The following is a 23,145-nucleotide window of genomic DNA, read 5'->3' as shown; positions in this document are numbered from 1 at the left end:
CAAGATTACTCCATCCCAAGTGTTATGTATGTCCCATCCAATTTATTCCAAGTGGCATACGATATTATGCGGTAGCATAAAGACTGATGTGACATTTGACAGTGTTGTGATGAAGTTAAACATCCAACTAAATAGATTTTAGTACATTGAAGCTTCTAAAATGCTGTGAGTAGAAGCCACATAAATTAAATTATACTTTGCCACATATTTTAGGCTGGATCTTGGGTTTTTCAAACAGGTTACTCTCTCAGGACCTGACCGATATGACATCTGCTTTATAATAAATGAATTGCAATACAATGCACATTTAATAATGCAGATGGGCTAATCATCATGTTGTGATGGTAAAAACTGTCGGAAAAACTCAAAATCAGGGCATAAAGTAGGCATGTAGAGAAAAGTAAACTCCGAAGCATGGAAATGCAGCATTTCTTTAATTAGCTGAGGAGCACGAAAGGACACTAGCTTCTCACCAACCGTCTCCCTAGGCAACATTCTACACCTTAAACTAATACATTCTATGAATGCCAGCTAGCCCAGTATTCTACAAGCAAAGCTTCATTTAAAACATAACACTTCCCCCTCCCATACAGAGAAAAACAAAATAAAAAAAATAAAAAAGTAAATACATATGTAAGGCACATTTAACATAATGGCAGAAACAATCTGTACTGAAAGCAACAATCTAAATAAACGTACATATGGCTGACAATATAGGCCCTCATTCCAACATTGACGGGCGGCGGAGGCCGCCCGTCAATGTTGCGCGTCAGGAATACCGCTCCGCGGTTCAGAGACCGCGGAGGGTATTCCAAGTTTTCCCCTGGGCTGGCGGGCGGCCGCCGAAAGGCCGCCCGCCAGCCCAGGGGAAAACGACCTTCCCACCATGAAGCCGGCTCGTAATCGAGCCGGCGGAGTGGGAAGGTGCGACGGGTGCTACTGCACCCGTCGCGTATTTCACTGTCTGCTATGCAGACAGTGAAATACAAGCGGGGCCCTCTTACGGGGGCCCCTGCAGTGCCCATGCCATTGGCATGGGCACTGCAGGGGCCCCCAGGGGCCCCGCGACTCCCCCTCCCGCCATCCGGTTCCCGGCGGGAGAACCGCCAGGAACTGGATGGCGGGAGGGGGAGTCGGAATCCCCAAGCCGGCGCAGCAAGCTGCGCCGGCTTGGAGGATTCCTTGGGGGCAGCGGGAAACCGGCGGGAGACCGCCGGTTTCCCTTCTCTGACCGCGGCTAAGCCGCCGCGGTCAGAATGCCCCGCGGGGCACCGCCGGCCTGTCAGCGGTGCCACCGCGTCCCGCGGCCCTGGCGGAAGTAATCCGCCAGGGTCGTAATGACCACCATAGTCTCTTAACCAACTCAGTGCCTTCCATTCTCCAACTTCCCTTTGTTCCAAAACAGGACCATCCTTCGAACCACTCGATGCACCTTTACTGACTGGCTCATCCTGCTTCCTGGTTTCGTCATCTGACCGATCCATATTACATTCGTCAAGCATGGATTCCTGTGTAAAGTTTGTTTCCCTAGTTAACCCACTTGTACCCAGTTCCCTAGTTAAACCGCATGTACCCGGTTTATTCTCTGGCTCAACATCCCTGATTTCATCCTGAAGCCATTCAAATAATTTCCTATAGTGTCAACACCTTTCCTATCCATAGCAATCCTGTTCAAATTCCACACTTTCCCATTCCTCTTTTTGACAGCATTTTGGAACACTTCAACAACCTCCTCAGGATCATAAAATCGATTTTCTCTCTTACACACCAACCCAGGTTTCTTAACTTATACCCAGTCCCCCTTCTCAATTTTAACAGATTTAGCGCCATATTTAGAATCATAATACCTTTTCCTTTTGTCATGAATCATTTCCATTCTGTTCCTTACTTGATCCCTTGAACACAACTCCACACCCGTGGAAAATAACCATCCAGGATTATACTTGGATCTTGGCTTCCGCCCTGTCATGATTACAGATGGTGGTAGCCCAGTTGCATCATTGCACGTGACTCGATAAGCCCGAATCATCTTCCCTACTTATGTAATCCAATCTTCTTTTTTTTAAATAGCAAACTGGATTATACCTCTCAAAACACGGTTAGATCTTTCTACCATTCCATTTCCACTGGGATTATACAAGGACGTTGTTCTATGTTTAATATCAAGTTTTCCAAAATATGCCTTAGCTTTATTGAAAAGAAACTGTACACCACTGTCACTCACAATAGATAAGGGAGTGCCCTCAACTGTAAACACCTCATCCAAGAATTCTAGGACTGCATCTGGATCGCCCTTATCCACAATTTTCACCACAGGCCAATGGGAAAACTAATTAATTAACAACAAAAGCTATCTATGTGGATCCCCCATTGGGCCCATGGTGTCAATTGCCACTGTTTCCCATGGTTCCTTGGGAAGAAACCTATCAGACATGGGTGGTGGCATGGTTTGTAATGACTTATCAGAAGTAGAACATGCAACACATTCTCTCAATACACGCTCAACAGCCATGTCCATTCTAGGCCACCAAAATTGACAATTCCAGAATGTCCCTCATGACATAAATCCACAATTGTATGCGTAACGTTTCTGGAGGAATTATTCTGTTCCCTCTAGATAAAATGACCTCATCATTAATAGACAACTCTGCTCTTACTTCCCAAAACGGTTTGAATACTGAGTTAATCGATACCTTCTTAGGCCACCCATTTTTCCTATTCAATAATATCGCCTGTAAAATATGGTCCTTCAGATACTCAGGACCTGATTTATGAAAAGTTTGCACCACATTAGCGTCATTTTTTGACGCAAAAAACGGCGCATATTTACAAAATATAATTGTATTTTATATGTTTGCGCCTCTTTTGCATCAAAAAAGGACGCTAAGGCGGCACAAACTTTTCATAAATCTGGCCCTCAGTTTGACATTCATATAATGGCAGGGTAACCTTGGTCGTGTATTAAGGCCACTTGGAAACCATTCCACGTTTCATCTTTACACCGCTCCAACATAACTGGCATTCTTGACAAAAAATCTGCTACCATGTTCTTTTTTCCTGGGGTATACACAATGTTGTATATAAAATTTTGCATTTGCATCGAGATTCTGGCCAGTCTAGGAGAAGCAGTGGCTGACCCTTCTTTTGTTAAAATGTTGACCAAAGGTTTGTGATCACAGTGGATTGTGCAAGCTTTCCCCCAAATAAAAGATTTAAAATGTTCCAATGCCCACCAACAAGACAACGCTTCTTTTTTAATTATAGGATACTTCTCCTCACTCAGTGACAAGGATCTAGAAGCATACGCAATAACATGTTCCCTACCCTTACCATCTGTCTGTGACAATACAGCTCCTAAACCTTTATTAATAGCATCCGTTGTAATGATGCTCTCAGCTAAAGGGTCAAAACTCCTCAAGGCTATTGCATTGGCAATTGCTGCTTCAATGATTCTGAAATCATTATCACAATCCTGATTCCACAGAAAAACACAATCCTTTTTAAGTAGCTGACAAATATCATGAGATTTTTCTGCTAAATTAGGAAGGAACTTCACACAGAATTATGCCATACTCAAAAATGACCTTACATCTTCTTTACTGGTGGGGATCAGCGCGTCCCTTAAGGCAGAAACTAATGAAGGTTTTGGTTTGACGCCAAATTCACTAATGACATGCCCCAAATATGCAACACTCCTACATGCAAACGTACATTTAGAGTGTTCTACAGTAAGCCCTTTTTGCTCAAGAATCCTTAGGACTGTTAATAACCTATTCTCATGTTCTTCCTTACTAGATCCAAATATCAGAATATCATCTTGAAAAAAAAGTTATGCCATGTTCTTTGCTAAAAAGATGAAGCATTAAATACTGAAAAACTGCAGCAGCAGAGGCTAGACCAAATGGCATACGTTTAAACTGGAAGCAACTGAAAGTTTTAATGAATGATGTTAATTTCTTCAACTCAGGTGATAAGGAGACATGATGATAAGCAGAGGATAGATCAATGGTCGAAAACCATTTTGTGCTCTTCTAACATGTGATTATTTCATTAATTTTTGGTAAAGGAAATCTATCTATAAGAATATTATTATTCAAATAGCGTAAATAAACACATAACCTTATTTTGTTATTACTACGTCTGGCAATTACTACCGGAGAAATCCACTCAGAAGCTTCTTTAGGTTCTATCACCTGAGCGGCAACTGGTTTGTCTAACTCCTTGGAAACGTATTGCTTCAATAAAATTGGTATATTACGACATTTATGCACCCTTGGTACGGCACCGCCCTTGAGTATTATCTTATGCTCAAAAGCTTGAAGGTCTTCAACTTTCTGTCCAAGGGAATTTTTCCAAAGGTTCCCATTGATTATTGTATAAGGTGAACCTGAGTTAGAGAACATTTTTACCGTCACCCCTCCAATTTCTATTAAACATTCTGGTTTATTTTTGTTGATCTCATCATTAATGTTTAACACTAGGTTATCCCTGATGTTCAGGACAAAGTCACTAACTGAACCCTTCTCATCATCATCCTACAGCCCACTTCGGTCACACACATATTTAACTTTTCACCTCCTTTTCCTACATACTTTAGCACAATGACCTAATATGCCACAATTATTACATTTTTGTTTGGCCGCATGCTAAGTGATCTAAACTACTGCATCTATAGCATTTAGTAGATTCTCTGGTTTTACCCTTATCAAAACTAAATTTTGAAGCCATACTCTTATGCTTATTTGTATTAATCCTACAAACCACTTCAGATTCTTGCGCATCCTGTTTGAGAACCATCGCACACCTGCTAGAGATTTCCACCTTGCGCAAATGGCAAGAACTTTCTCTAAAGATGCATCGTCGTTAACCCAAAGTTGTTCTTGTATGGTTGGATTGCATGTATGCATGACGACTTGATCCCTAATCAATTCTTCACATAAATTTCAAAATTTGCAATCCAAAATTAGTTTTTTTTAGCTCAGCGCCATAATTATCAATCAACTCCAACTTATTTAGCTTCCTCTGGAAAAATTTAAACCTTGTAATTCCTATACATACTTTAGGCATAAAGTAATTATCTAAATTTAATAGTGCTAAATCATACACATTCATATCTCCGGAGATAATTACTCTAGTCATTTGGTTATACACCTTTAACCCAAATGGTCCTAAAGAATGTAGCAAAATTATTTGTTTCTGTTCCGGAGCCATCTTCGCTGACTCATTTACTGCATCAATGTCAGTAGTGAAATACACTTTCCATTCCAACCATTTTAAAGAAGGTTCTAATCCATCTGACCAAAATGGTTGAGGTGGACAAATGCTGTAATTTTGTGTGGTCTTTATAAATGGACTTGTCCAGTGTCCACACTTTACCCCAAGGGGACTAGTTCACTGTCCAGTCTTCACCATAAGAACCTTAAAGGTGAGAGAAAAAAAACAGAGTAAAATACCCCCAAACAGTGTAAAATACCTTCAACCATTGATTATTGGATACAGGAATTGACCAAACAATGTGGTGCCTTGCTTATCATAAAACCAGTAACTGCGGAACAAGAACTCAAAAATCACGGTAACAATGACTGGCTACTAATAAATCCAATCCAAAGTGGCCGCCCACACGCAAGGTCACGTAACTTGACGCTATGCGCTGTTGACGCTTCCCAACAATGGCTGCGGTGTGGGAGGTCACGCTGTGTAAGATCGTCTCTTCAAAGAAGAAAGTTGCTCCATAGACCCCAAGTGTTCCAACGAGGCCAGCTCTTCACTCGAATCCAGCACGAGCGTCATCAGGTAAGATTCTGCGCTCAAGCTTAGAAATAATGTTTTTTTTAAAACAATAAATGAAAATAGCTGAACACTTTAAAAAGTTTGATTATCTGGAAGGTAGAAGGCCACGAACGTAGGATCTCTGGAATAAAACAGATCCACTTTTGCCACAAAAACAGCAGTAGTTGTAGCGTAGGTCCTACAGCTCCGTCAGCTCCATCAGCACTCATCGCCAGTGTAGAGAAAAGTAAACTCCGAAGCATGGAAATGCAGTGTTTCTTTATTCAACTGGGAGCACGAAAGGACACCAGCTTCACAGATGTCCTCTTACCAGCTGTCTCCCTAGGCAACATTCTGAATCTTAAACGTATACATTCTATGAATGCTAGCTAGCCCAGCATTCTATAAGCAAAGCTTCATTTAAAACATAACAAGGCCCCTTGCATCTGTTGGAACGCTATCCCATCCCAAATATAGCAGGTATATAATCTACTTTACAACGTGAATTTACATATAAGGCTTTCATAAGTGCAATAAGGCAGACAAGATATATGTCACATTTGTGACACAGTAACTGAAGTCTCTAAATATAAATCTGGGTCATACTTTACTGTAGTTGTACCTTTGCTGATGTCATATCTAGCACAGAAGGATTAAGACAGCTAACAGAATTTCAACATGGCCTCTCATCTTCTGGTTCCTCAGACTCATACTCCTAGGGCACACTCAAGACTTTGACAAATGGTTCATATATATTAAACATAATTATTTTCAATATTTATGACTGATTGTATATTATGTGACTTGGATAATTTCAGTTGGCTATAGTTCCAGCCTCTAAATGGTCAAAGTCATCCAGGAACAGGCCTAGAGTAGGAACAAACTCTGTTAAAAAGGTGGCCTATGCCTTCATATAAAAACGTGTTTCTATTTCTGACTGTGTATATAGGGCCTGGTTTAGATATTGTGTCCACCTAATTACAATTGCCTAAGGGTATAATTCACTTGGAATAATGTAGACAGGATACCCATCACTTTGTGATGAGGTACCTGTCCATCAACCTCTTATTCAGTCCCATAGTTATTGAAGTCTGAGAACTGATATGTCTGAATGTCAGTGTTGGGCATGGCCTATCAGTTTACATCATGTGCATAAAAGAGGTCTCAACACAATTTTGATTAACAAAAAAATACCCATTTACTAGAGTTCCTTTTTAAAAGAAAGGAGAATCTTCGAAAAATGTCTAAGCAGAGCTACAGCTTTTTACATCATTATCGAATTATATAAATGTTGCAATATGTTGAGCAAAAAGTATGGGCCACATTTATAATTTGTTGGCTGTGTTAATCCATCACAAATGTGCCAGATATCTTGCCCACCTTTTAAAAGTATTAGATTTTATAATCCACTTTTAGCAAGGCAGGCAGAATATCTTTAAAATTTGTGAAAAGCAATTGGTGTTTCAAAATCACAACCAGGTGCTTTAATTTTGCCATTTTCTTTGCCCTTTACTGAGAACAGAATGGTAAAAGGGATTATGTCTGTTCCTCTTTGATGTATGTAGGTGTTATAATTGACATGTGCACTCTGTAACTGATGAGTGCATATGTGTGTTTTTAGCTTCCTCTGTAACTAGTGACGGAGATGTTGGTTTTGGGAGCCACTGGGAGTCAGGAGGTGGACCCACCAACACCAAAGGAACCAGTGGCACTGATGGTGATGGAGCTGGTCATGAGGCCAGAACAATACCAGACTCTAAGGCATCAGGCCATGCCCTCATGGTGGCAGACAAATGATTCCAGGATGTTCCGTCTGTTTCTGTGTTCGCTACCATCACTACTACTATAAGCACTTTCAATCTTGTACCCCAAGAAAAGAGCCAATACCCAATCCAGAAACAGGCTGGGGTCTCCTTCGGTCCAGCTACCTCTCTCCCTGCACCCATCCCCGAGCACGGGTCTCGGAGGAGGCCCTTGAAGTTCTGAAGAGCATCTCTGTAGATCAGATGGCGTTGCTGCATGCTGACCAGAGTGTCATTCAGCAACTGATACAGGTACTGGATGGGATGCACTTTGTTCTGTCTGCCTTATATAGAGATTCACTATTTACTAGTGCCTCCTCTGACACAGTGCTTCTCACACACTTTCCCCTATTCCCCTTTTGACCCTATTACCCCATACCACAGCATTCCAAGCCCTGACCCCTTTCTACATCCCACTCCAATTTCACCTTCTAACATCATCCGTGCACCTCCCTCCACCATTCGAACTGCCCCAACCTCAACCAAAATCCATAAACCGTCCTATGCACCGAAATCTTCCGATGCATCTAAACATTCACATGGCTTTTAACCTGCCCATACCCATAAACCCCTCAATACCCGAAGAACCAAGTGGATGCTCTTAATGGCATTAGAGTGTGTGTGTGTGTGTGTGTGTGTGTCTGCGCACTCCCATCCGAGATCAAGCAAATCTGGCTTCTTTCACAAACGTTTATTATGTGAACATGGTGGCCACAAAAAAACAATGCGTTTCAGCACTACAAACATGAGGCTTACTCGCGGGTCAATATCCCACATCACCAACACCAGTGAAATACGTGTAGCCAAGCACCCATCACGCATGCCTGAAGGCTGTGGGCAAATTGGGGGTTGGATGCATGTGGGGGATTGTCAGCAGGGTCTGCCCACAGGCAGGTTCCTGCGGCCAACCCCCTATCGGGCATGGCAGAAGGTCATGCACAACAGCAGTTGGATTAACGTACGGTATTTAAATAATACTTTACATTTTTTTTTAAAACAAGAAATTCTCTGAAAAACCAAAGGTTACAGGGACATTATAATTAGGGTATAGAATTAAAATAAAACCTTAGAAAAACACTAACATACCAAAGTAACAAGGACGTTATAGTTAGGTTCTAATTTTGCAAACACATGCATAGAAAGTCAGTTATAGATCTACTTATCTCAAGAACTATAGCTAGTGCCCTAAGGTAATCATGACTTATGCTCTCGCCATGCACTGCCTACATATTACATCACTGATGACATCTTCTATGACATCATTGATAATATCACTGCAACATTTGCAAAACAATTATTGATGAGAAAACTGTGCATGGTTGTGTTATCTTTTTTTTTCAGTGTGTCGACGGTACTGCAGTACTATCAAGGGAGTACCACAGTACTTTGCAAGAGTAGCACAGACTCTGATAGGCTGGAAACCGTTCTTTCCAGCCAACAGGAAGGTGGTTTCTACTTCGGATAATTCCTCTTCTGGTTTTGAGCTGTTCAAAACTCAACCAGGCCCGCTGCTTCTTCTGCTGCTGTTTTACTGGAGTTTTGGCAGATGGGGCTGAAGGAGGTCAACCTGCTGCAGCTGCTCAATATCTATTGGATGAGGAAGTGGAGGAGATTGCAATAGCAGTGGTCATATGGCAATTCTTCTCCATTCCATCAGGTGAGAAGAAAGTCAACCACAGCAGGTGACTTGTTGTTAGTGTAATAAAATCATCTTACATGGAATAGGGCAGCAGTACTACCTAGGGACAATGGGAATGAAAAAGCAACCACGTGCCATGCATTCAACCCATTTGACATGAGCAGAAAGGCAGAGGCGGGAGTGGGAATTGGACCGACTTAAGGAGGGAACCTCTGGTGCACCTGGGATGTACCATCCATTTCTGCCATTCTGACTCAACCATGACCCCTACCTCCTACTTCGAGTCCACCCACCTTTCCTGCAGCTGGGTCGCAAGTTGCCGTCAACCAAGTTTGGCAGCAGCATAGCATTGCAGTGCCGTACACGGGAACTGCAAACTACTTTCTCTATTATCAGACAGTTATCATGGCAGGGGAGAGTGACTTACATTTTCATTGAGTGGTTGTTATTGCCCACTGCAGTCCTCTCCCAAACCCTAAGGTTTTTGTTGTCTTTTTTTGGAGCAGGTTTCTTGGTGCCTTGTTGGGTGCATGTTGGTTTTGGTATATAGTTGGTCCTGTTGACAAACAGTTAATGGACAAAAAACACAAAACAAAAAGAAGAAAGAAAAAAGTTCTTCTTATTTGTTTATAAAGAATTGGTTATTATCACTAACTTTTCCCTTACAGGCACTGGTAATAATTGGATGCATCCGAAAAGTACAGGAGAAGGTAAGTCAATGGTAAATCTCTTGAAAAAGATATATGTATTATATTAATAAATACTATGGTTATTTTGTAATTACCAAATGTTTTGCTTTTATTTCAATGAAAAACACTACAGTAGAAAAGATGTCACATACATTAACATGCATACATGTGAAAACACACTTGTTTTATTTAGTGTTGTTCAGATGTTAGTAATAGGAATGTTACTGATGTATGGTATAATTTATCACACATCAGGGTGCAGATTAGCATTATCTTGTATTCATCATGCAACACTGGGGATAAACATAAATCAAATGGATTGTGAAAAAAACAACATAAAACTATGGGGGTCATTCTGACCCGACCGCGGGAGCACCGCCAACAGGCTGGCAGTGCTCCCAAGGGCATTCTGACCGCGGCGGTTTGGCCGCGGTCAGAAAGGGAAAACCGGCGGTCTCCCGCCGGTTTTCCGCTGCCCTAAGGAATCCCAGCTGCGCCGCCATGGGGATTCCGACACCCCATACCGCCATCCTGTTCCTGGCGGTTCGGCCGCCAGGAACAGGATGGCGGTATGGGGTGTCGTGGGGCCCCTGGGGGCCCCTGCAGTGCCCATGCCAATGGCATGGGCACTGCAGGGGCCCCCGTAAGAGGGCCCCAAAAAGAATTTCAGTGTCTGCTTAGCAGACACTGAAATTCTCGACGGGTGCAACTGCACCCGTCGCACCCTTCCCACTCCACCGGCTCCATTCGGAGCCGACTTCCTCGTGGGAAGGGGTTTCCCGCTGGGCTGGCGGGCGGCCTTCTGGCGGTCGCCCGCCAGCCCAGCGGGAAACACAGAATCACTGCGGCGGTCTTCTGACCGCGGAGCGGTGTTCTGGAGGGGGAACTCTGGCGGGCGGCCTCCGCCGCCCGCCAGAGTTAGAATGACCCCCTATGTTTGTTCAACTATGGGTTGAACTGTGATCGCTAAAGCTGTTCCTAATATGTAACTAAATTGTTTACCTAACGCAGTAGTTTTCTTCGGAAGTCACCAAACATGCAAGGCCACATAATGACATATCTACTGTAGGTAGTATGTAGTATACGTTCTCTTTATTTCCCAACAGTTCACTTCCTAACCTACAATTAAAATTTAGTTGTTAGTATGTGAATGTAGCAGTTCATTAGGTTTTTTGACAATCTGTGTTTAAAGGTTATCTTAGTGCCATCACATTCAGTCCATCCTGTATTGTTTCTTAAATATATGGTGTAATGAATAGAAATGGTGTGCTCTTTATAGTGGAAAATCCTTGCAGGGCAAGGAAAAGCATGTCCAGATACTGAAATTTGAGTAACAGTGAAATCAATTGTTACGGTTTTCATGGAGCACTTCTTCGTATCATTACACATAAATACTTATTCACCATAGTTAAGTCTACATCCACAGTTTAAACAAAAGTTAGACGGCACAGCTTGATAAATCTATTTCTTAAATGATATTGATTTACAATTCGGAAAAGGTAGATATAGAAATGTTACAAATTCTGACTGATGACAAAGCATTTAAGAATTGGAAACTTTCATGTTCCCAATAGTAGCTCATTGCAAAAAGGTCAGGATGAGGTAAAGTCTTACTTGCTAGCATTTCAAGAATAGCCATATAAAGTTCCTGATCAAAGAAGCTACCTATCATTCAACACTTCTATAGGGTAGTAGCCAACCAAAACAAAAGAATGAGAAGCAGAGCTGATTATTAAAAACTACACTTTCTTCTACAAACACCTACAAGTGTGTTTGGACATGCCAACCAAATTATGACAAAAGTTAATTCAGAAAACATGTTTTCAAATCTCAAACTCAGCCCTCATAATCTTGGCATTCAGTTTTACATTTATTTATGCTCACAATTCTTGAAATTGTGTAGTTAACTTCTGCTACTTTAAAAATAATATACAATGGTGGATTATATTGCTGAGTTGATATGCATACAAAGCTCTTATATACTACACATCTGTCCTCAAAAACATTCTATAAACCATTCATTTAACTTATCGAGCCATTGTTGTTTTGGAGTATATTTAGCCACAAAAGTGGTTCTACATATCAACTCAGCAATATAATCCACCATTCAGATCTCTGTGTGCATAACACACATCTCTCTTTGTGTGCCAATTCATTTAGCACATGGAGCATCGATTTCTAACATTATCTCTTTCACATTGGCTCTGTGAAAACAGTGATGTTGACGCGTTTCGGCCTTAATTATTTATTGGCTTCATCAGGACCTATGGATGATAGGTAATTCTATAAATTAAAAACACATATATTCATGTTAGTTTTCTCTATTACTGATAAACAAGCCATAAACCTCCACCAATAGTGATTACTCTCTCACTTCTTAATCAATGAAAGTATTGGTGTTTAGATATAATAAATGACAAATGCCATCTCTAATTAATGACATGGCATGAGCAATGAATGACTTGATAGTTCAAAACCAAGTATGCCCAACAGGTTGACGCCCACCAGAATAGAGCTTAAAGGAAAGATACATATTTCCTCTGTGTATTTCGAAAGTGACACATCTACATCAAACAAAGGAAATTCCACATCAGTGACCAAATAGACAGGCAGACATGCTTGTGGAGCAAGAAAGTTAACGGATAACATCTCCAAATACCTGGGCTAAACACGGCCACCAAATCCATTAGTAGATGCCATGTGTAAAATAGCATTTCCTAGAGAAAAGTATTTAATACCAAATTAGTTAATTCTGTTGCCCAATTGCCATACCATCATAGCAAATTAGTATTCACCAGTTTGAGCTTACTAAACATTCATTAGAATCCAGCAGGACCCATCGAGCATGGCTAGCATCTAAATTGTCTGTGTAAAACAAAGAAACACTATGGTGGTTATTACGAGTTTGGCGGTACCCGGACCGCCATGTTGGTGGTGGCGGTCGTACTGCCGAAGGCCCGGTGGTGAAGACCGTCAAATTATTACCATGGCAGTCTTCCAGACCGAACACAGCCAAACTACCACCAGTGTGGTCAGGCCATTGTGGACAGTGGTAGGCACCTTCAGACCTGCAGGGACCATGTTTACATTGGACATATTACGAGGCTGCACACAAGGGTTTCCACCACGGTCGCAGCACCACCAAAACCCTGGCGGAAACCAACTCTATAAAAGGAAACAGTCACCTTCAAGGACACAGACCTTCCTGGAGCCTCCATGGAGCCTGAACTCAAAGTCCTCCCACTGCTCCCGCTGGTACAATGACTTTGAAACCAGAAACGGCGGCGAAGACAACAACCATAAGTACACACACCTAGCAAACAGTGGAGGGAAAGACATTTGTGTACACCCACACAAAACACACACATCTGGGAAGGCTCGAGATGAACACACACACACATAAACATATGAACACCCACACCTACATGCACATACGTGAACAGATATCACACACACGTACACCCAAACTACATACACCACGGCCAACACACACATGTCATACACTCACAGCACGGCCACTGTCTAACACAATCATACACAACACCACCGACTCACACAACTGCAACTACACAAATGCTTCGCCAAGCACTCTCACTGCACACCTCCACGTGACAACACATACATACCACAACACATAACAATACCACACAACCAACCAATCAACACTACCACCCAGGAATTATTTGCCACACCACTACCCACACCACATACAATGCATGGGACGTAGCCAACACCACACACACGCACGCACACACAACAACCACACAAGGACACACAGCACCACCATAACACATGCCAGCACTAACTTTACACAATTTGGCTACACACATGCATGGAACAAACACAAACATATCCAACACACAAAACACAGCACTGAGAGTGGGACCAGTGGCAGGGTGACACACACACACACGCACATGCAGCCCAGGCATAACAGCTAGCACAACCAACACACACACACAAGTCACACACACACAAACCAAAGCCCACAAACACTAAACAGCCATGTAGAAAGAAAGGCAGGACAGGCATGTTACCATTGAATAGAACAGCAGGTTGGACCAGATGTATTAAGATATGTTGTGCGATAAAAATATTAAAACTATATACAATTTAAAAGGCCAATGGCCAGTCCACAATCTCAGGTGCCCAAGGCACAAATGGCACCACACTGTGCCCCTACTTGCACCTGGCTGCAAAATGACCTCTATAGTGTAGGACATCAAGGGGGCAGTCAGGCACCTCATGAATTAGGGGGCAAGGGTGGAGGGGTTCTAGGCTTGGGAGGGGGGTCCTTGGGCTTGGGTCTGGGCTTGGGAGGGGACCCTTGGGCTTGGAAGGAGGGTCCTTAGCCTTGGGCATGGGAAGGAAAGACTTCTTGGCAGGAGGAGGGGTATGGGCACTATCGGGGGGCAGCAGAGGACTTGGAGGTGAAAGTGCTGGACTTGTGGAGGGACACAGAATGCTTGGGGGTTTCACGGGGTGGGGGAGGGACAGGGAAAACTCTGCGAGGAAATGTTTCTTTGACACACAGGGCAGTCATGGCAAAAGGGTTTGGGAGAGGAGGGAGAGGGAGTCATTGTGAGGTGTCTTGGTTGATGTCTTGGGTGCAGGTGCATGCGTGGAATGCTTGTGAGTGTCTGTTAGGTGGGTGAGTGCAGGCATTTAGGTGTTTTGGGAGGAGGCAGGAAGGAGGTGCTGGGAGATGCCATGGTGGATGAGTGACTGCTGGGGTGGTGTCTGCAGGTATGGTACATGTGCTGCATGTGGGTGTGTCAGTGGTTGTTTTGGGTGTAGATTTTGAGACTGGGGTGGATATCTGTGGGTCTGATATTGTGCTGACTGTGGGTAAGATGGGACTGGTGGCAGGATCTGTCATTGATGGTGTGGTGGCTGCAGGTGTGTCTGGTGTAGTGTCTGTGAGGGAGGTGGTTGTGGGGGAGTCAGTGCAGGGAGTGGATGTTGGTGTGTCTGCAGGTGGTTGTTGCTTGTCTGCATGCCGGTGGTGGGTCTTATGGTGCTTATGTTTATCTGTGGAACCCTTGTCTGTTGAGGTGGATGCATGCCTATGTGTACGTGTGCCCCAGATGGGTATGGGGAGAGGGGTTTGGGAACAGGTAGTTGGAGGGGGGGGGACGGTAGACAAAAGAACACTGGCTGTCAGCCCAGAGCCTGAAAGGATCTCTGTAGGCCAACCATGGCACTGTGAATGCCCTCCAGGAACGTATTGCTCTGTTGGACTTGAGCTGCCAGTCCCTGGATGGCATTGACAATAGTCGACTAACCCACAGAGATGTACCTCAGGAGGTCAATAGCCTCCTCACTGAATACAGCAGGACTGACTGGGGAAGCGGTGAAGGAGACGCCCACCCTCCGGGTGAGTGGGCATGGGCAACTGGGTGGGGAGCTACAGGGAGGGCAGTGGTAGTAAGGGGTGGCGGACAAAGATGGGGTGGTCCCAGATGGGTCTGCCACAACCAGGGAGTGTCCACTGGAGGAGGACTCTGATGAAGAGGTGGTAGATCCGGTCTCCCCGTGGCACTCCCCTCACCCTCTGTCCCACTGGGTCCTTTGGTGTTGCTGGTGCCAGCTTTCTGGATCCTGTGGGCTGCTGCTCCCCTACTCACCTGTGTCCCTTCTTCTACGCAAGATGATGTTGATGAACAAAATGAGAGAGCGAGAGGGGGGGATAGGGAGAGAGAGGTAGGGGGCAAAATGATTAACATATACCTCCCATTGACACATCTAAACATGTACATCTGTCACAATACATATTATGGCTAGGCAATCGCATTTGCCAATACACATTACCTACATCATGTCATGACATGTCACTACTACCCACACCTGTCTGCCAACCCTCACACCTACAGGAATATCTAAGTAGGAAATGACTACTAGACTCATCCCCATGATGCCAACCAATGCCCTTTGAAGCTGGCACAGCATGCCCTAGATGCACTATCAATACTATGCCTGAATACACACCTTACCTCTTCATACCCCTATCACCCACTGGATGTGCAGCTCACACAACAAAACACTGCAGGCCTCTACAGTGACAACACCTGATTAGTCAATGTTTTCTGTAACATGTCCATTTCAGTGAAGACAACTCCACTCCACTTACCTGTCCTTAGACATGACTGCTCACTCAGGATAGCGATGCCATTATGGAAGACAACTCAGTTTAGCCATTACCAGTCAGACACCCAAACACTTCACATCAGATATGGACCCTATCACAAAGCCAGAGCTGCTGACACAAAACACATATATCATTACTCAGCATACCACTAAGTGCATCTATAAGAGGCCATGTACAACATGTTAAAAATCCTAACACATCCACTGAGTACAGTGTCACGACAGATGTACCTTTGGAACACACATACCATATCATGGACCACTTCCCATGCCACAGCACATGCAGGTACACCAGTTGAAATAGGCACCATGACAACTCCACCCTCAAACACAACTTTCTACATTTGGCAAGACCTGTCACTGAGCCCAGACAACACACATCTCATGGGCTATATATTTGCATGCATTAGGCACACATGGACAAACACCACTGCCAATACACCTAATACACATCTCACTACCACATAAGCTGTCTGAGGAGACAGAATACAAATTTTCCTTCACCTCAACATGCCATGTGTCACGCAATACCCAAACCCCTCCTAATCTGCCACTACCTATTAACCAAAGCAAGCTGTAAGAGTCACAGGCCTTCAGAAGTGCCCCCAACTATCCATGTCGACATGATGTAGCCATCCAGTCAGCAATGCAGCATAGGAATAGCTAGGGCTTTGTCATACATGCCATATCCACACCATGGTGACACACAAGGGATCTTCCAGGGCACTAACCACCTCCAGTACCAACCCATAGTTTGCAAGGCCACATCCCCACAAATATTGCTCCTAGGAATGCATCTTCTGTGCAATCAGACCTCATCAATTCTACATGTTTCAGTATCCCACGTTGCCTGCATATACATACCCTACAGTCAGCAAATCATCTATATATGCCCAGTCAGCCATCAGGCCAATACTCCGGTCCCATGAAGGCCAATTCTATGGTGGAACTGTCAGGCCCACAATCTGTCAATACCAGAAACAGTACATGATTTCTTTAGTCACAGTGATAAAGGAGAGTCATACAGTCGCATGTACAGGTAGGCAACACAGATGGCATTGCACTGACACCTCAGTGCCACAAATGCAAATAGCAGGGGTTGGTCATACACAATGCTTAGGGTGGTACTGACACTCACATCCATTATATGTCCAAGATAGAGTCACACATGTACCCATGTCATTAGTGCATCTCCACATTACAGACATGGAGAGGTAAGTAATAGGAAGATGTACATCCACTGACTGTAATGCATGAACACTCATCAACAAAGTATACTCTGCCAGGGTACCTATTCACAATTTCCATATGTTGATACACATGTAGCATTAACTACAATGCCACTCTGCCAGAAATGAGGCACCAAATCCCATTTAAGGCCAGCCAAGTCCCAGGATACAGTCAGTACTCAGCCCCCTGTGGCTGCTGCGCTTCACTCAAATGCCCATCCACGTCAGGGTAGGCCACTGCCAAAATGAGGGTCATTAGGGGGGTCAGGGTCCGACGAGCACCCCTCCCTCGTTGGGAGGACATCCCCAGCTGGGCCTTGTGGTCTTCTGGGCCCAGCGTCTCAAGTCCTCCCACCATTTGCAACAATGGGTGCTCTGCCAGGCATGGACCACAAGGGTCCACACTTGCTTGGCGATGGCACCCCATATCCCCTTTTTCTAATGGGTGTTTACCTGCATGGGTGACAGAGACAGAGGGAGAAAGTTATGTAGACTGGCACCATACCAACAGCAGTGGACTATAAACATTAGACCCACAAATGCCCACACATACCGATCCTCACGCTTCACACGCCTAAACTCCATGCCCCCTGCTTGCATTTACTCCCGGACGGGAATATGTACAGCATTCCCCCTCACACACACACCTATCACACATGACTATGGAATTGGACTCGCCTGCTCTTCTGGTGCCCCATACAGCTGTCCATACAGGTGTATGACCCCTTCCATCAGCTTCTCAAGCTCTTCTTCGGTGAAGGCTGGTGTCCTATCACCTGCAGGACATGGCATAATGGCTCTCAGAGACAGTACACAGCAGCTCATGTCGTGGAGGTCATGCTTGTTAGAGTGTCAGGAGTCAAGTGAGCAAGGCTGCAGAAAATGGCGGTCACGGTCACCGCATACAGGACCGTCACCGCCGGCAGTGATGGCCATTGGCCCCATGCCCTATAGGCAGCAATGTTAACCAAAGAGAAGTTGCACAGCAGTTGCGACCACCTACCGCCATGACGACATACGCCAGCGGACTTAGGTCACTTCCATCTGTCCAGTGCTGCAGGGCAGGCGGCTATCATTTTATGCACATATCATTCGTTAATACTGAAAAATAAGTGTGACACAACTTTTTTCAGCTGAATACGGAGTAGGCCTATGTTGTGCCAGCATGGTTTGACTCATACATGTGACATGCATTACACGGATACCTTATATGGCTCGTTGTCAAATGACCTACATGTCCAGATACTCATGGGCTGATTGGCGGTGTAACCATACAGGAATATGGCATTGCTATATACAAGCTCATGCAGGAGAGGTCAGTGTACCACATAGTGAACATGACACATGTGATGTATGACAGAAACGGTTGATCAGGGGTAGCAAGGTGCAGCAAGGATGGCGTCCTTGTTGCTTCAGCATGGCCAAAATTGTATGCGTCAGTAGTGTGCGGCATGTCGACCGTATTAGGCATGTCCGATTATGATATGTTCTGCTAGAATGTGTTGAGTGCATATCACATTGTACATTTTCTCCTCTCTATCCTAGATACCCTGTCATGAGGATGTTGAGGCATGCACCAGTGTACTGTCAGCTTGTGGACCTAGCAACCCTGGAGGAGAGGCACATAATTCAGACCTACCGCCTGAATCTTCAGACCATCAGGGATCTATGTACCCAGTTGGAGCCAGATCTATTGCCTGCCATACGTAATCCCTATGCCATCCCTCCCACAGTTCATGTTCTGTCAGTGCTACACTTTCTTGCCACAGGCTCCTTTCAGATGACAGTGGGCTTGGCAGCATGGATGTCAAAGCCCATGTTCAGTTTTGTGTTGAAGGATGTATTGTGTGCTTTCTTGAAACACCTGGACAGCTATATCAGGTTCCCCCAATGAGTGGATTTGACCTATGTGAAGGCACACTTCTATGATGTGGGACACATCCCTCATGTGATAGGGGCTATAGAGGACACACATATAGCCTTGGTCCCTCTCAGTGCCAATGAACAGGTGTATAGGAACAGGAAATACAACCACTCCATCAATGTTCAGGTGGTGTGTGTAGCAGACCAGTACATCTTCCAAGTAACAGGCAAGTTTCCAAGATCTGTGTATGACTCCTACATATTGAGGAACAGCAATGTCCCACGCATGATGGCACGTCTACACAGAGAGAGGGCCTGGCTCATTGGTAGGTATGCATTTGGATGTGTGCCACTGTTATGGCACCTGTCACCATAATGTCCCCTGTGGTTGTACCTGTCTTGTTAACAGGTCCCATCTATGTGCACACAGGTGACTCTGGCTATCCTAACCTTCCCTGGCTGTTGACACCAGCGACATACCCTCCCACTGAAGGGGCCCACGGCAGGATGAGGTGTAAAATTGAAAGTACATTTGGCCTCCTGAAGGCCAGATTCAGGTGCCTGCAGGTCTCAGGAGGTGTTCTTCTCTACACTCCTCAAACGGTATGCCAGATCATAGTAGCCTGCTGCCTACTACACAGTATAGCCCTGAGACGTCAGATACCCTTACAAGCTGATGATGAGGAGGTGTTGGACCAGTGGCTGGTGATGCAGATATGGAAAGAGATGTGGAGGTAGATGAGGAAGGTGCAGCTGACTCAAGGGCTGAGCTCATCAATCAGTTCTTCCAGTAACATACAGGTATTTTGTCTGTGTATTTGCATGTGCAATATTTCAACATTGCTTGGTATCAATGATCCTCCTGATTTGGAATATCAGTGGTGGTGTAATGTGTTCATATCCCTATGTGTGTGTTGTGGCAGGTGACTGATTACATGTAAGGTGCAGTAGGAAAATGTCTTATCACTAGCATGTGTACTCTCTGCAGGTTGCAAGACTCACATCTCATATGGACAGGACATTCCAGCGACTGACTGTGTACTGTTCATCTTTGTCACTCCTACCTATTGCATGAGGCATTCATGTTCATTGGCCTTTGGTTACTGTTCACAGAGTAGAGTTCTGCACATTACAGGTGCCAGCTACAGTGTTTTGTGATGTATTTCCTGAAACCGGTGACGTAGAGGCGATATCTGTTGTGCCCTGTTTAGTTGTCTACTACACTGGGCACCACAACAATGGACTGCATCAGTGCTTTGGGTGGCACCATGCCTACTTGCCTGATGGCAGTCTCTGTCATGGTCTTTTTGCGGGATGGATCAGTAGATAGCCTCGGGTGTGTGGCTGTATAAGAGACTTCCTTACATCTGCCCTGGCACATACCTGTTGTACTGTGTCTGCTGCAGAGGATGCCTCCCTCTGCAGTCTATTACACTGCCTGTTGAATAAGGGGCCATACCCCCATAACAACTTGGTTAACAAACAATTGTATCTGTACAAATAAAGACACACATGGAGTAGCTGTGATCTATAGTGTTTATCATGCATATATTGTCAAACAAATGATGAGTGGGGTCATGGTCGTTGGAACCCTAAGAGGAGGTGGCAGAGGTCCAGTCTCTATAGGCCATTGAAAAATGGAGAAATGTTAATGAACTGTCTCAGTGGCACACAAGAGAGTGTAATCAGGAGAGGGCCACTTCCTGGCAAAGGGTTTGATCTTGGGTTCTGCTCCAGCCAGATGTCCTTGTTTGTGGGGGGTTCATCAGCTAGAGTGGGAAGGGTGCCTGAGGCCTGTGGTTCCCCTGGCAGGCCTCCATTCCATTAGCAGCCACAGATGTGGATGGCTCAGATGTGCTGTGGTTAGTGGAAGGGGCCTGCTGGCAGGTGGAGGAAGCACACAGGGTGGTGTAGATGTCCCTGAGCACCCCTGCAATGGAGGCCATGGTGGCATAGTGGGTATGCCACTGCTGCATGGCCTCCTGGCAGTATTCCCTCTGCAGCCTCTGGTTTTTCCCCAACACAGACATGATCTGGCTCATTCTGTCCTGGGATAGTTGATATGCTCCCAGCACTTGGGGGATGGCTTTCTGGCCAGATGCCTCCCTTGGTTGCCCCGTCCTCTGGTCCACATGTTCCCTCCCATGGCCCCTGCCCCCATGTGCCCATGCCTCTGGCATGGTGGGCCCACTCCCAGTTCCACCAGGACCTTCATTGTCTTGGGTGTGAGGGATCGACTCAGTTCCCTATACTTTGGGGTACACTAGTGATTGAACAGTCCTTGGGGCACAGCTTTGGGCATGAAGAGTTGGCTGAGATGTTGGTGCCACAGGGTGGGGGGGGGGGGTTGATGTGGGCAAGGTGAGGCAAGGAGTGGTAGACTGACCAGGGGTCCCAGATGGGCCAGGTAGGTCATCACTGTCCAGACATCCAGTGGTGTATTCCTCCCTGGGGCCTCCATCCTGAGGAGGGCTGTCTGTCTCTGGTAACATCTCTGTGGTGGCAGTGGCAGGGGTACCTGTGGATGGAGTGAGTGACAGTTACATTTTGGAGGTGTGAATGGCTGTCTGCTTGTCTGATGCATACATTGCCTTGACTTGATTCCCAGCAATGGCAATGACAGGTGCAGCACTGCTAACAGTAACTTTGTGGATAGTGGATTGAGACGTGTTGCATGCTCCATAGGGGTTGTTGTGAATCAGGCTTGATAACTTTGGTTCGGTGGGTGGGTTCTGTTTCTGTGTGATGGTTCACATGACAGGTGTAACCTATTATCTGGTGGCCACTGTGACTTGGTAGATGTAAGTGGGAATGGCTGTACATTGCAGCATGGTGACCAAGTGGGAGGAGTGTATGTGTGTATGCAAGGTTGTTTGTCCTGTCGGTGCCTGTTGTGCATGGTGTATACCTTCTTACTTTCAAGGCCATGATTATTCCATTTCAGCATAGTAGGCCAGGATCAGTGGCTCTTTGGATTAGTGACAGTGCTGTAGCTGTGTTCTGGTTTGTTTGGCATTGTGTTGTGCCATTGAGTTGCTGTCATTGCCATGTACTGGTGCTCAGTTAAAGCATCTGGTTGTTGTAGCTAGTGCAATAGTCATACATGCAAGAGGTGTGATATGAAGTGCACATAGCAGGTTTTGATGTAGATGGGCTAGTGCATTGTGGGAGTTGTAGAGATTGTAATTGGTTGTGCTATCCGTGCACTTGGTGGAGACTGTGTGGGCACTGGGGTGGGGGTGGTATGGCATGCACAAGAGGGGCTTAGGTGATAAGGTGAGAGGTGTAGTGAGAGATGGGGTGAATTAGGGAGTGTTTGGGTGGTGAGGAAGCATGCTGGACAGAACAAAATAGTGCCAGGGGAGTAGTAGTTACTCACCAGAGTCCAGTCCTTCAGTGATTCCACTCAGGCCCTCAAAATGCAGTATATCCAAGACCTTCTCCTCCTACAGTGTGAGCTTTGAGGGAGGATGTGGGGGCCCACCGCTAGTCTTCTGCGTGACTATCTGGTGTCGTGTAGCCATGGAACGCACCTTTCCCAGTAGGTTGTTCTACCTATTTCTGATGTCCTTCCTTGTGCTGGGATGGTTGCCCACTGAGTTGACCCTGCCGACTATTCTCTGCCATAACTCTGTTTTCCTGGCTGTGGATGTCTGCGGTACCTGTGTTCCAAACAGTTGCAGCTCTACCCTGATGCTTTCATTGACCATTACCATCAACTCATTGTCAGTGAAGTGTGGGTGCTTTTGACGGGACATGGTTTTTGTGTTGTGGGTGGGGGTGGGTGTTGGGTGTGTAGGGTGTAGTGTAGGATGCTAGGTGGGGTGGGGGTCTTTGGCTGTGAGTTCTGGTAGGTTGTGGTGTTTGTGTGTTGTTGTGATGTGTGTATGGTGTTATTCGTGCAGTTGTGTGGTGTGTGCTGAGTGTGCAGTGTATATGTGCTTCTAATGTATAGGTGCAACTTTTGTGATTGTGCCTGCTCTCGTCTCTTTATAATTTGTTTTTGC

Source organism: Pleurodeles waltl, chromosome 11, assembly GCF_031143425.1.
Source record: "Pleurodeles waltl isolate 20211129_DDA chromosome 11, aPleWal1.hap1.20221129, whole genome shotgun sequence".
Classification (NCBI taxonomy): Eukaryota; Metazoa; Chordata; class Amphibia; order Caudata; family Salamandridae; genus Pleurodeles; species Pleurodeles waltl.
The sequence above is the reverse complement of the archived record's forward strand: the minus strand, read 5'-3'. Positions refer to the sequence as shown.